Source organism: Dipodomys spectabilis, unplaced genomic scaffold (assembly GCF_019054845.1).
Source record: "Dipodomys spectabilis isolate Male_0828 unplaced genomic scaffold, ASM1905484v1 ptg000018l, whole genome shotgun sequence".
NCBI classification, from domain to species: domain Eukaryota; kingdom Metazoa; phylum Chordata; class Mammalia; order Rodentia; family Heteromyidae; genus Dipodomys; species Dipodomys spectabilis.
In genome coordinates, this window is record NW_024870695.1 from 15,809,050 (window position 1) to 15,821,979 (window position 12,930).

A 12,930-nucleotide genomic window follows, 5' to 3' on the forward strand; every position below is an offset into this window, starting at 1 on the left:
GGGAGGCTGAAGCAGGAAGAGTCCAAGTATTTACTTATTTATTTATTTTTGCCAGTCCTGGGGCTGGAACTCAGGGCCTGGGTGCTGATTCTGTGCTTCTTTTGCTCAAGGATAAGCACCCTACCACTTGAACCATATGCCACTTCCAGTTTTTTTCTGCTTATGTGGAATTGAACCCAAGGTCTTATGCATGCTAGGCAAGCACTCTACCACTAAGCTACATTCCAGCCCCTAGTATTTTATTTTATTTATTTTTTGTTGGTCATGGGGCTTGAACTCAGGGCCTGGACATTGTCTGTCCCTGTGCTCTTTTGTTCAAGGCTAGTACTCTGCCACTTTGAGCCACAGTGCCACTTCTGGTTTTCTAGTGGTTAATAGAAGATAAGAGTTTCATGGTCTTTCTTGCTTGGGCTAGCTTTGAACCATGATCTTTTGAACTTAGCCTCCTGAGTAGCTAGGTTTACAGGCATGAGCCACCAGTGCCCAGCTTGCATAGTGTTTTATAATGTTCAATTCTGTGTATCTGTAGCATTCCATTTGAGCATCATAAAAATCCACTATTTTATGGATAAGGATATTGAAGTTCAGAAGTTACATGATTCGTTCAGGGTCACTCACTACATCAGAACCAGACTGGACCAGAATATGGATCTTCCATGTTTAAGTTTTATTTTCTTTCCCTTTCCCCACATTACATTCTGAGAAGAAAATGGAATGGGAAAAGCCAAGTGGCATGAAGGCTTCATGTTGGCTTTGGTTAGTTGGAGATGGGGAGATGGCGAAGATGAAGGATAAGCCATCTAATAAGGCAAAAGTTAGGAAGAGTGGAGCTGTGGTGCATTGCCTTTGAAAGTGGATCTGGCTAGTTACTACATAGAACATGTTCCTCTCCAGCCCTTTTCCCCAGCCAGGTGTGTGAATTGGGGTTAAGAACAAGTAGATCATCCAGGTGCTGGTGGCTCATACCTGTAATCCTAGCTACTCAGGAGGCTGAGATGTGAAGATTGTGGTTTCAAGCTAGCCCAGGCAGGGAAGCCCATGAGACCCTTATCTCCAATTAGCCACCAGAGAACCACAAGTGGCACTGTGGCACAAAGTGGTAGAGTACTAGCCTTGAGTGAAAAAGCTCAGGGACAATACCCAAACCCTGAGTTCAAGCCTCACAACCAACCAAAAAATAAATAAAAGAAAAAACATACATTTTCAAATACCTACTGTGGGCCGGTTGCTTCCTAAATATATCATCTTATTTTGCCTTTTTTTTCCCATATCTCCAGTGTAGAAAGAACAAGATGGATTCAGAGAAGTGATTTGCTCTCAGTCACACGGCTAATAAATGTCAGATATGGGTGATAACACACATATCTGACATTTATTAGCCTGAGTCCCTCTCTAGGGAACGTTTAGTTCCCAAGGTTAGAGTTGGTTCTAACCCTCAGCCAGACTTCTCCATCTGCACCCCAGTACACCCCAATTGAACTTCCTATCCCATCCCCAGGCTGTTCTTCCTCTCTGGGTGACCCCAGCCTCCCTCGATAATTCAAGCCTTAAGTCCAGGTGTTAGCATCAACTCCTCTCTTCTCACGTGCCCTCTTTCCAGATTCCTGCAGCTAAAATCTCCAGACAGGCTTATGTCAGGAACATGCTTATATCATCCCTCCCGCTGCCCCTGTCCTTGCCCAGGCTTCATCATTTCTTCCGGAACCAGTTGGTCTTCCTGACTCCAGTCTGTCCTCTCTCCGATCTATCATCTCTTTCTCTGCTGCCAGAGAGCTCTTTCTCAAGCACAAATCTGATTATGTACATCTCTGCTCTAAAATCTTGGCTGTAGCTTCGTGGCCGAAAGATAAATCCAAAGCCGTAATGAGGCTTCCAAGTCCATTCATGGTCTGACCCTCGCTTCTCCACCTCAGCTCATTTCCCAGCATGCTTCCTGACCCGTCCACACCACATTTCTCCCCATCTTCTGAGCAGCCCAAGTTCTTTCAGTCAGTGTCCTTTGTTTTGTAAACTTCAGCCTCCCAGCCAAGAATTCCAACCCGGACTGCTGCTTGGAGAACCTGGACTCCTCTTTGAAGAGAAGCTCAAGACAAACATTTGTCTCATACATAGATCCTTCCAGTCTCCCCAGTTACTTTCCCATGGCTCAGACAAACTTATGATTTCTTCTTCTTTCTTCCCTTCTCCGTCTTCTTGTAGTACTTGGGTTTGAACTCAGGACCTTGAGCTTTGCTAGACATGTGCTCTACTACTTGAGTCACACCTCCAGATCACCCATCATGCTTCTTATACATTTCTATAATCTACCTGCCTCCCCCAATTAGACTGATATACATTTATGGGCCAATATTAGGGCTTCAACTCTGGGCCTTGCACTCTCATTCAGCTTTTTCATTCAAGGCTGGCATTCTACCACATGAGCTCCACTAACAGCTTTTTGCTGGATATTTGTATGAAAGGCCCTTGTCCCAAATTTATGCTTCTCTTCATCCAGGTTTGAGCCATGTAAAGATCATGTCACATAGCCCATCTCTGACATCCTAACTGAAGACACGGCATCTACTGGCATGCCCAACATTTACTTTCTCCTCCTTTCCTTCCTCCTGTCCCTCCCTCTCCCGCCTCCTGGTTCTTGGGCTTCAACTCAGTGCTTTTTACTCTCTGCTTCCTTAGCAGGCACTTTACCATTGAGCCACATTTCCAGTTCTGGCTTTTTACTGGTTTATTAGAGATGAAATCTCATAGACTTTTCTGACCAGTCTAGCTTTTGTTGTTGTTGCTGTTGGTCATAGGGCTTGAACTCTGGGCACTGTCCCGCAGTTCTTCAGCTCAAGGTGCACGTTCTACTGCTTGAGACACAACTTCCGGTTTTCTGGTGATTAATTGGAGATAAGAGTCTCACGGATTCTCCTGTCTGAGCTGGCTTTGGACCAGGATCCTCAGATCTCACCCTCCTGAGTAACTAGGATTACAGGCATGAGCCTGTACCACCACCAGCATCTGGCCCAAGATAGCTTTAAACTAGTGTCTGGCTCTTTTTCTTTCTTTATAGTGTTTTTCAAAAACTCTGGAACAGTTCTCTAGTGCTGCCTCTTCTAGAGCTTTCCATGCACCTCTGAGGCTCTTCTGCCCCCTGGTTTCAGGGACCCTGGCAGGTTTTGATGGAAAGTGAACCTAGCCCTAGGAAGCTATTGTCCAGCCAAGAGAGGCAGACAACTGAAGGCAGAAAGAGTCCTCAACCCTAGAAGGTGGTAACTCCTCCCTTCCCTCCATTAAGGGCCACCCCTCCCTCAGCTCTGCCAGCTGCTGGGGCTGCTGTGTGATTATGAGCTCCGGTTGTCAGGGCTGGGGCTAAGGGGCACGCCCCCTGGGTGACATTTTCTCGCATTGTGTCCTTCAAACAAAAACGTGTCTTATTTGAGGCGTGCAGGGGGGAGGGAAGGGGGGCCCAAGCAGCCGAGTAGAATTGTGGCTCCAGGGAATCACGATTACTCATCAAAGGCCAGGGCAGCCCGCGTCTTTGTGTGCCCTCTGCAGCCTTCCCTGTGCCTAGCCACAGCTGCCCCCTGGCCCTAGACCTCCCCCCTCACTGCCACCCCCCTCCCAACAGCAGGGCAGGGGTGGGGAGGGAGGAGCTGGGATCGTGTGTGGGCCAAGAGCTAGCATTGGCAAAGTGACCAGGGCAGGCTTCCTGGAGGAGGGAGCGTGAAGATGGGCTGGTAGCAGAGGAGGCTGGAGGAAAAAAGCTTAGGGCAAAGGAGAGAAAGAAGGGAGGGAGGAATGGACGGGAGGAGAGGGGGCAGAACCTCTAAGGTGTCAAAGCAGCCCCCCGGATGGAGTGTCCTGGAGGGGCTGGGGGAGGGGGCTGCTTCCTGTTACAATGGCTATTTTGGGGCCTGAATCCAATCAAATCCGCCCCGCAGCCCCCAAAGCTCCCAGCAGCTGCGCAGAACAGCTGTCCGAGTTGCCTGGAGCCTCAGGACCACGCTTCCTGCCCCCCACTGATCTCTCAGGCTACCCAGGGATGGTGGGTATGGGAGAAATGCAAAGAGGGGGTGGGCAAATGGACTTGGGGCTCGAGTCAGAAACTTGGGGGAACAAATCTTGTGTCTTTCATCGCAGGACCTTCTGTGTCAGTCTTTGGGAAGTTCCTGAAGCTCCCCTAGGTACTTATCTCCATGGAGCCCCTGCCAGGTGCTGGATGATTCTGGCCTGAGCAATGAGCTCCTTCTTCCTTGCCCTTCAGCAAGCTCTCCTAGTCTCCTGATGGGATGGACCCTTTTCTCACCTGCCCCCTTCCATCCTTGATGGTAGTGGAGCCACACATCCTTAAGTTAGTTTGGGGGGTGTGTGTGTGTGTGTGTGTGTGTGTGTTTGTGTGTGTGTGTGTGTGTTTGCGTGTGTGTGTGTGTGACTTCCTTGGCTGAGAATGAGGGTCTCTGAGAGAGGAGGGGAAGGGCATGGCTCTCCTGGCCTTTCCTTTCTCATCCTAGTTTCCAGATGGCTGCCAACACCTCCAGAAGGCCCCAGGATTGGCTTCTTTATCCTTGGCTTCGTCTTCCAGGCAAGGAATGTGAGTGCTGGACTTTGGAGACAGGTCAGCTCTGGGCAGGTGCCTTTTGGGCTCAGGATCATGCCTGCCATTCAAGACCCCAGACATTGGCCTGTTGAAAGTGGGGATACCATGGATCACTTCTCTAAGAAGTCTTGAGGGGCAGATGTAAAGGGCAGCCTTTTTTTTCTCTCGGGTCAGTCAGTGACCCTCAGTGTGACCATGACGAGTCAAGCCCTGGGGCCGCACTGTCCCCCAGGTCACAAGTCCATGACAGGGTCCCTCCTGCCCATTTGGTGCAGAAAGAACCCCATTGTCCTGGGGGCATAGCTAAGGGGTGAGTTCAGAGGCCAGATCTGTCAACCCCTCGGCAGGTCATGTCATCAGCTTTCTGTGACCACAGCAGGATAATGTCTGGGAAAAGCCACAGGGCCACTTGTGGGGGGCCATGAGCAGGGGTGCACAGTGCACACAGAGGGCCAAAAGCCCAAGTCTATCCAACTATTTGAGGCACCCCTCCCCCCACCATCTTGGACAGTCCCTACTCTCTCTCTTTTCCTGTTCCAACTGCCAGTCATCCCTTCTTCCCTTCTGTGGGCGAATGGTCAAATCTCCCCACCCCAGGCATAACCACACAGAGGGCTAACAGGGTTTGTGACACCTGTCCCTGGGGGCCTGAAAAGTCCCCAAGAGTCCCCTTCCCCCTTTAAACTGGTTGCAAGCCAGCATGCTTTGATTTGTGTGCTGCCCTGGTGACAGAGGCTGCCAAGATCAAGGGAGATGTATGCGATGCTCAGAGCAGGGGTATTTTTTGGCCAGGCTAGAGATGCTAAGTTTGTTTCCAGATCTGAATCTTCTTCCTCCAGATGCCCCCTCCCTGAAAAGTCATTCCTCTTCTCACTGGGTTCTTTTTTCCCCTCATACAATCCCTCCTTTTATGGGCTCCCTCCCCAGCTCCTCTTCCTTAGGGAAAAGCAGCAGCCTTTCTATTCCCTCAGTGAGCCCTAGGGAGGGCCTGGGTCACCTCTCAGAGACATAGATCCAGGTGGTCTGCCATGGCCAACCCCCCAAACACCATACACCCACCCACTTTGGCTCCAGCCACCATGACTGCCAGGCTGGCCACTCTGGTCAGGCTTTTTTATTTGTGCCAGTTCTGGGGCTTGAACTCAGGGTCTTGGCACTGTCTCTGAGTTTCTTTTGCTCAAGGCTAGCATTTGAGCCTCAGTGCCACTTCCAGATTTTTCTGTGCATGTGGTACTGAGGAATGGAACCCAGGGCTTCGTGCATGTGAGGCAAGCACTCTGCCACTAAGCCATATTCCCAGCCCTCTGATTAGGATTCTATGGACTCAAGAATACAGCCATTGAAGCAGGTAAGCCTTCTTGGCCAGGCTTCAAGCAGACGAGGAACTGGAAAGAAGGGAATGGAAGAAGGAAGGTAGACTTGTAAACATACAGGATGGAACTTGAGTTTGGCTGTGGACCCTATAATCTAATCTCTTAGGAAATCATTCACATATACTCTGAGGACTCTCTAGCAGGCGTCAGAAGCTAGAGGTGGATCCTGTTCCCACCTCTCCCATCCCAGGGACAACTGTGTGTCTGTAACTCTTGGTATCTGAACAACCTCACCTCTTCCTGAGTGGGGTATAGTGGTGGCCCCACCCTAAGTGACAGCAAAGACTATAGGATTCAGGGAGGAAAGGAGGGAGAACCAGAGACAATGACAGAAAGCCAAAGAGGTGAGCCATTTGAGAGTCCTGGATCTGGACCAGGAGGGAAGATAAGAAGTCTAGGGGAGGGGAAGAGGAAAGGAAGGTAGAAAGAAGAGAGAAGGCAGGCCAGAAGTGCTGAGCCAGGAGCTGAGAGGAAGGAAGCCATCAAGCCCTCTCTCCTTCCCTCCCTCCCTCCCCCAGCCACGCAGGCACAACTCCAAACACAAATGTATCCTATTGGGTAGCTGCCAGGGAAGATCCAAACTCTGCAGTCCCTTCCAAATTTACCTGGCCAAGGATGCCTGCTGGAGCGCACCACCATCGCCCACCACCGCCTAGATGGTGATAAATCCATAGTGAAATTATTTCTGGGAGCCCAAAAAGAGGGCTAAAATCTACCTAAACCCCCTTGAAGCGTTCTCAGGATTCTTTCAATCCCCAACGTGGTTGCAAACTGTTTCCCCTCTGAGAACTAGCTAACCACTAGGAGGCCCAGCCAGGGCAGAGGCTGAGCTGCCCTCTCTTCCGCCTATTCCGACTATTTGCTGACTGCCTCTTTCATGTTGTTAATCGCCTACCCCCCCCCCCTTCTAATTGGTAATTAGTCTTGAGAGCCCAGCCTGTGCTTGGCTAATTGCTGTTTGTCTCACCCTCATCTCCGGCGGAGTGGTGCCAACCCAGTGCCTGGGCTCTATCCGGGCTGCCGACATTCATGCCAGACTCTGCGGAGGTTTCCGCAGCCCCACCCTGTGCTCTTCCAGGGAGGCAGTGGGGTACAGCTTCTGTCTGCCCTGATGGTGGTCCCCAAAAGTCCTCTTGGGCAGCAGCTGACTGTGACCCCAGCTTTCAAGCATATTCCATGTCTTGTTATACAGAAAAACCCATATGCCAGCCACATTGCCTGCTAACTCTGGGTGGACTCTAAGGAGGAGGTTCTACATGGAGTCTTGAAGAAGTCCCTCATGGTCTAGGTATGTGGTTTAGTGGTATAGATTGCTTGCCTAGTATGCAGGAAGCCCTGGGTTCAATTCCTCAGTACCATATAAACAGAAAAAGCTGGAAGTGGTGCTGTGACTCAAAGGGTAGAGTGGCAAGGTGGTGGTGGCTCACACCTGTAATCCTAGCTACTCAGGAGGCTGAGATCTGAGGATTATAGTTCAAAGCCAGCCCTGGCAGCAAAGTCCATGAGACTTTTACCTCCCATAAACCACCAGAAAACTGGAAGTGGCATTGTGGCTCAAGTGGTAGAGCACTCGCCTTGAGCTGAAGAGCTCAGGGACAGTGCCCAGGCTCAGAGTTCAAACTCCATGACCAACAAGAACAACGACAACAACAACAACACAACACAACAATTTCAAATGGTAGAGTGCTAGCCTTGAGCAAAAGAAGTTCAGGGATAGTGCATAGGCCCTGAGTTCAAGCCCCAGAACCAGCGAAAGAAAGAAGGGAGGGAGGGAGGGAAGGAGGGAGGGAAGGAGGGAGGGAAGGAGGGAAGGAAGGAAGGAAGGAAGGAAGGAAGGAAGGAAGGAAGGGAAAAAAAAGAAAAAGTCCCCAGCTGGAATCCTTTACCTCCCATCTCCCTGCCTGTTAGTTCCAGACAAGGTCACCTCCTCCAGGAAGCCCCCCCACTCCCCCCGAGTCCTCCTGGCATAATGAGTGTGCCCATGGCTATGTGTACAGGAACCTCTCCTGATAGCTATGACCTTGTGTCTGTAATGTCCATCCTCTTCCAAGCGCTTCTCAAGCAGAGAGGCTTGTCCATTCCTCTTTGTAACCCTGGCACCTGAGCTGAGCACTTGGCAAGGAGGAGTAGCCATGACAACAGCCAACATTTACTGTGAGCTCCACTCCGTGCAGACCACTTTGGTTCTTTTATAACATGCATGCAACGACTCCACAGGTAGATATTTATATTCTCTGCACTTCACTAATGAGAGCATCTGAGTTTCAGAGAGCAACTTGCCTCAGGTCACACACTGAAGCTGGCACAGCTGGGGTTTGAACTCAGTCCATCAAGGCTCCACACGCATGAGTCACACTATTGAGCTGGATGATGGAATTAATGAATGAACGGCATAAGGATTCCTTAACTGGAATTTCAGCAACACATTTTTTTTCCTCTGTCATAATCAAGTCTCATCTCTCTGTTCTCCTTGCCACAAGGAGCCGAGCAAGAATCCTTTGTAGGAGCCAAGCCACCCAGTGGTCCTGGCACAGGTGGCCTACTGCAGGGATTCGGCTGTCATTCCTGGGTTTCTGCTTTTTTCCCCCCTTTATTGTAAAGGTGATAGACAAAGAAGTTACAGTTCCATAAGGCAATGAGTACATTTCTTTTTAAACAGTGTTACCCCCCTCCCTCCTTTTCTCCTGCTTTCTCTCCTCCCTGAGCTTCTGCTTCTAGTAAAATGAGTCTTAGGAGTCAGGCTCCTTGTACAAATCCTGGCTCCACCACCGGAGTCACCTTGTAACAGGTTAAGACACCTCTCTGAGCCGCTCAGTGCATTGCAGGTAGTAATGATCAGCAGAAGTCTGAGACTCAAGCTGGGAACCAGTGACTCATACCTGTAATCCTGGCTACTCAGGAGGCTGAGATCTGAGCATCATAGTTCAAAGCCAGCTGGGACAGAAAAGTCCTTGAGACTCTTATCTCCAATACACCAGCAAAAAGCCAGAAGTAGAAGTGTGGCTTAAGTGGTAGAACACAAACCTTGAGTAGAAAAAAACTAAGGGATAGTGATCAGGTCCTGAATTCAAGTCCCAGCACTGGCATACACAAAAAAAGGTCTAATTTTCCAATGATCATGTAAACCAAAAGGGAAGAGTCAAGCAAACAATGTCATCTTGGCCTTTCAGCTACCCACACACACATCCCCACCAAAAAAAGACCTCCTGCAAGGACTTAGAAGGTCTACAAATACAACTGAAAAATACTCTTAAGTTTTCTTCCAGCATCCTCCTTTAAGGAAATCTCCAACTCTTGGTTCTCAGGGTTTTTAGTTTGGGGCCCACTGAAGAGCAAAGGGATCACAGCTCATCTACCCACCCTACTCCTCTCTGCAGTCCCACTTCAAATCCCTCCCAGCGGGGCTGGGAAGCACTTGTGCAATTTATGTTCTGGGGCACAAGGCCAGCACGGCTGGAGGAAATAAAGGGGCCAAAAGGAAAACACAAGATGTCCCTGCTGGTTTTGATGAAAGTGCCAGACCTCACTCATCTTACCACAGGCGGTCTTTTTCAAAGCCATCTTCCTGGGAGGGGAACTCCCAATCACCTGGGATACTCTGCTGCCACTCAGGCCCTCTGGCTTTCTTGGACAGAAGCAAAGCTCTGTCAGGGGGAAATTTCAGTTTGGGGAACAGCCAGGAGCCACCTGAGTCCAGCACAGTGAGTATGAGATTCCTCTTCCATTTGGGCAGGTGAGCATCGGGCAGCACACAGCCATAGGCCAGGTGTTTACCATGTGTACAAAGTGTCCCTGGAAGTAGTTCAAAGATGACCAAGGTAATCAGACCATTTGCTGTCCAACAGGGAGAATAAGACCCACCCTGGAGCAGTCCAGGGTGATGTGGACAACACATTCAGGTCTGCCAGCCAAATGAGAGCGTTTCCTTCTTCCTAGGAGGTTCTAGGAAACAGGCAAAGATGGAGGGCATGCTTACCGCACAAAATTTAAAAGCAAGCATGCCTAAGATGTCACCTCCTATGTGTGGAAAAGGGCTTAAAAATCCAGGCTGGCTTCTAGGAGTCAGGTTTGTCCTGGATTTAAAAGGACAGGTAAGATGTAGAGTGAAAGGAGAGGATTCCAGGGAGAGGGCACAAACAAGGGGTCTTTTATTTTTATCTTTTCTTGGTCCTGAGACTTGAATTTAGGGCCTGGGTGCTATCCCTGAGCCTCTTTGTATTCAAAGACACACTACTCTACCACTTGAACCACAGTGCCACTTTTCCTGAGTAATTTATTGGAAGATAAGAGTCTGATGGACTTTCCTGCCCAGGTTGATTTTGGATCACAATCCCTGAGGATCTACTCAGCCTCTTGAGTAGTTAGGATTACTGGTGTGAGCCACTGGTGCCCTGCTAAGCAAGGGGGTCTTAAAGCAAGAGTAAGATTTAATAATCAGAGAAGGAAGGACAGAAATCTTGTAAAAGAAGGCTCCAAGGCAGCGCTGGCATGAAGGTTGCTCAGATACCTGGGGGTAGCTGGCACACTGCAGGGTGTAGTGGTGTGTGTGTGTGAGAGAGAGAGAGAGAGAGAGAGAGAGAGACAGACAGACAGACAGACAGACAGACAAGACAGACAGACAGACAGACAGACAGACAGACAGACAGACAGACAGACAGACAGACAGACAGAGTTAGCTGCTACTGCCTGACTGAGACCTGGGAAGCCCAGATCTGGGAGTCCTTCCTGTTCACCATAGTGAAATTACTCTAATAGAGTGATTCTCAAACTTCAGCCTCAAGAAGACACCCTCTAGCCCCAGGAATCTGACCAAAATGCTGATTCTAATTCAGCAGCCCAAGGTGAGGCCTAAGCATTTCTCTATCTGTCTGTTTGTCTCTTTCTCTGTCTCTTACTGGGGGCCATGCTTCTAGTTCCTTTTTGCCTTGGTTATTTCTGAGATAGGATCTCAATTTATGCCTAGGCTGGTGTGCCATTGGTTGAGATGGAGTCTTTTGAATTCCCCTTTTTTTTTTTTTGGGTCAGTGCTGTCTTCGACCCTCAGCCCCCCTTCTACTCTACCTCTCAAGTAGGATCACAGGCCAAGAATTTTCATTAAAAAATTAAGTAGTGGGATAAAGAGGTTTTGATTTCACAAATTGGTTTATAAGTACATTTTGGACAATGTCTCACTACCATCATTCTCTCCAATCTCTTTCTCAAACCCACTTATACCCTCAAGTTACATGTTTAATAATGTGCATTTTTAATATCAGTCCCTCCTAAATAATTCTGATTCACTTTCAGTGGTAAAGATCTAGGACTGTGGCTCATCATCCAGGAAAGAGGAGGAAGAGAATGCTGAGGCCTTCCCCAAGGGGGCCAGACCTTTGAAAGCTCCCTAGGTGACCAGGCTGTGCAGGGAGAATGTGAGAGAAACATTCCTCCAGAATGTAATCCATTCAGGCTGGGGCAGCGACTCAGAGCTCCCTTCCTAGCGGATGATCTAGAAATAGAGTACAATTCACATGAAGTCCTGGCCCCTGCCCTGTGGACGGCATTCCCAATAACCCCAGAAGGGCAACCGAGGGGTATCCATATCAGGAAGGGGCAGGGGCAGGAAGGGCAGCCCCCTCTCAACTCTGTCCCCACCAGCCCCTTGCAAATGGCTTTGTCCAGTGTCTGAGACACTCGACTAATTATAGCCTGGGTTGGGGGCTGAATTCAAGCTATTGAAGCCTGCTGCTTGCCTTGGCCCCAGCCCTAGGACGTAAGAGGCTGAAGAGGAGGCTGCTTGGAAGGAACAGGGGAGATTTTGCTTAGCCAGATGAAAGGCAAGTTCTGCCCTAGCTCATGTTTAAAATATGGGGTATTATGTTGGTGGGGGCTCAAGGAAATGTATTCCTCACCTATGCTATGGGCTAGATTATGTCTCTCCCCACCCTTCCCCCCACCCCCACCCTCCCGTTCATATGTTATCTGGTATTCTCTATTAAATGTCATTCCAGGTTCTTGGCATCTTGAACAAAGAATTGAGGGAAACTCACATGAATTGGGAGAAATGCAAGGATTATTGAAGTGAAAGTAAAGAAATAGTAAATCAGGAATATATTCCACAATATAGGAGTGACCTGAGCAAGAGAGCCCCAAGGCCCTGAGGCATGGTGTCTGGGACAATGTATGGCTTGGGTTTGGGGGAGGGTTAGAGGACTCCTTCTGCAGGATGGGCCCTTCATAATGGACAATTTTGAGTGATAGTGTCATGGGGTCCAGGTGAGGGTTTGTGAAATTTCCCTTTTTTAAAAAAATTCATTTTTAGTTTTGGTTGGGCATTTGAAGTTTCTGTTTAGAAGTAGGGACTCTTCATTTAGGGTCCTTGACTTCAATTGCAGAATGACTGGACAAGTCATAATGGTAAGAAAACTTAGGAGAACTTTATTGAATAAGCAAGCAAGCAGATAAAAAGACAAGCAGAAAGGCAGAGGCACACTCCAACAGGTGTGGGTGTTCTCAAAGGGGGAGATGCAGAGCTCTTTGACTAGGGCATTTATATGATAAAGGCAGGGTCTGGCTTAAAGTCATGAAAAGATAGTTGTTTTTTTTTTTAATCTTTGCTCATAATCATTCCTGGTGTTACATTTTCGGAGTTAGTTCCTGTCTGTTGTTTACCAGGCAGATCTTTATGTCTGTGCTTCACTCTTTAATGCATGGGCATTCCTTCCAGGAAAGAATGCTTCCTGCCATAAAATAGATGCTTACCCTTGAGATATGGAATGCATCCTGTTGTCTCTAAGAAAAGGTGTATTTAGGGGCAAAGAAGATAGTAGTTCTAAATACCTACTCTGTTTCTGAGTTCCTGAATGGCACTCCCCAAGTCATAATTTTTCTAATCTATACTGCTTCTATAGGTGGTGACACACTCTCTCTCCCTCCCTCCCTCCCTCCCTCTCTCCTCTCTCTCTCTCTCCTCTCCTCTCTCCCCCCCCCCCCCCCCACTCA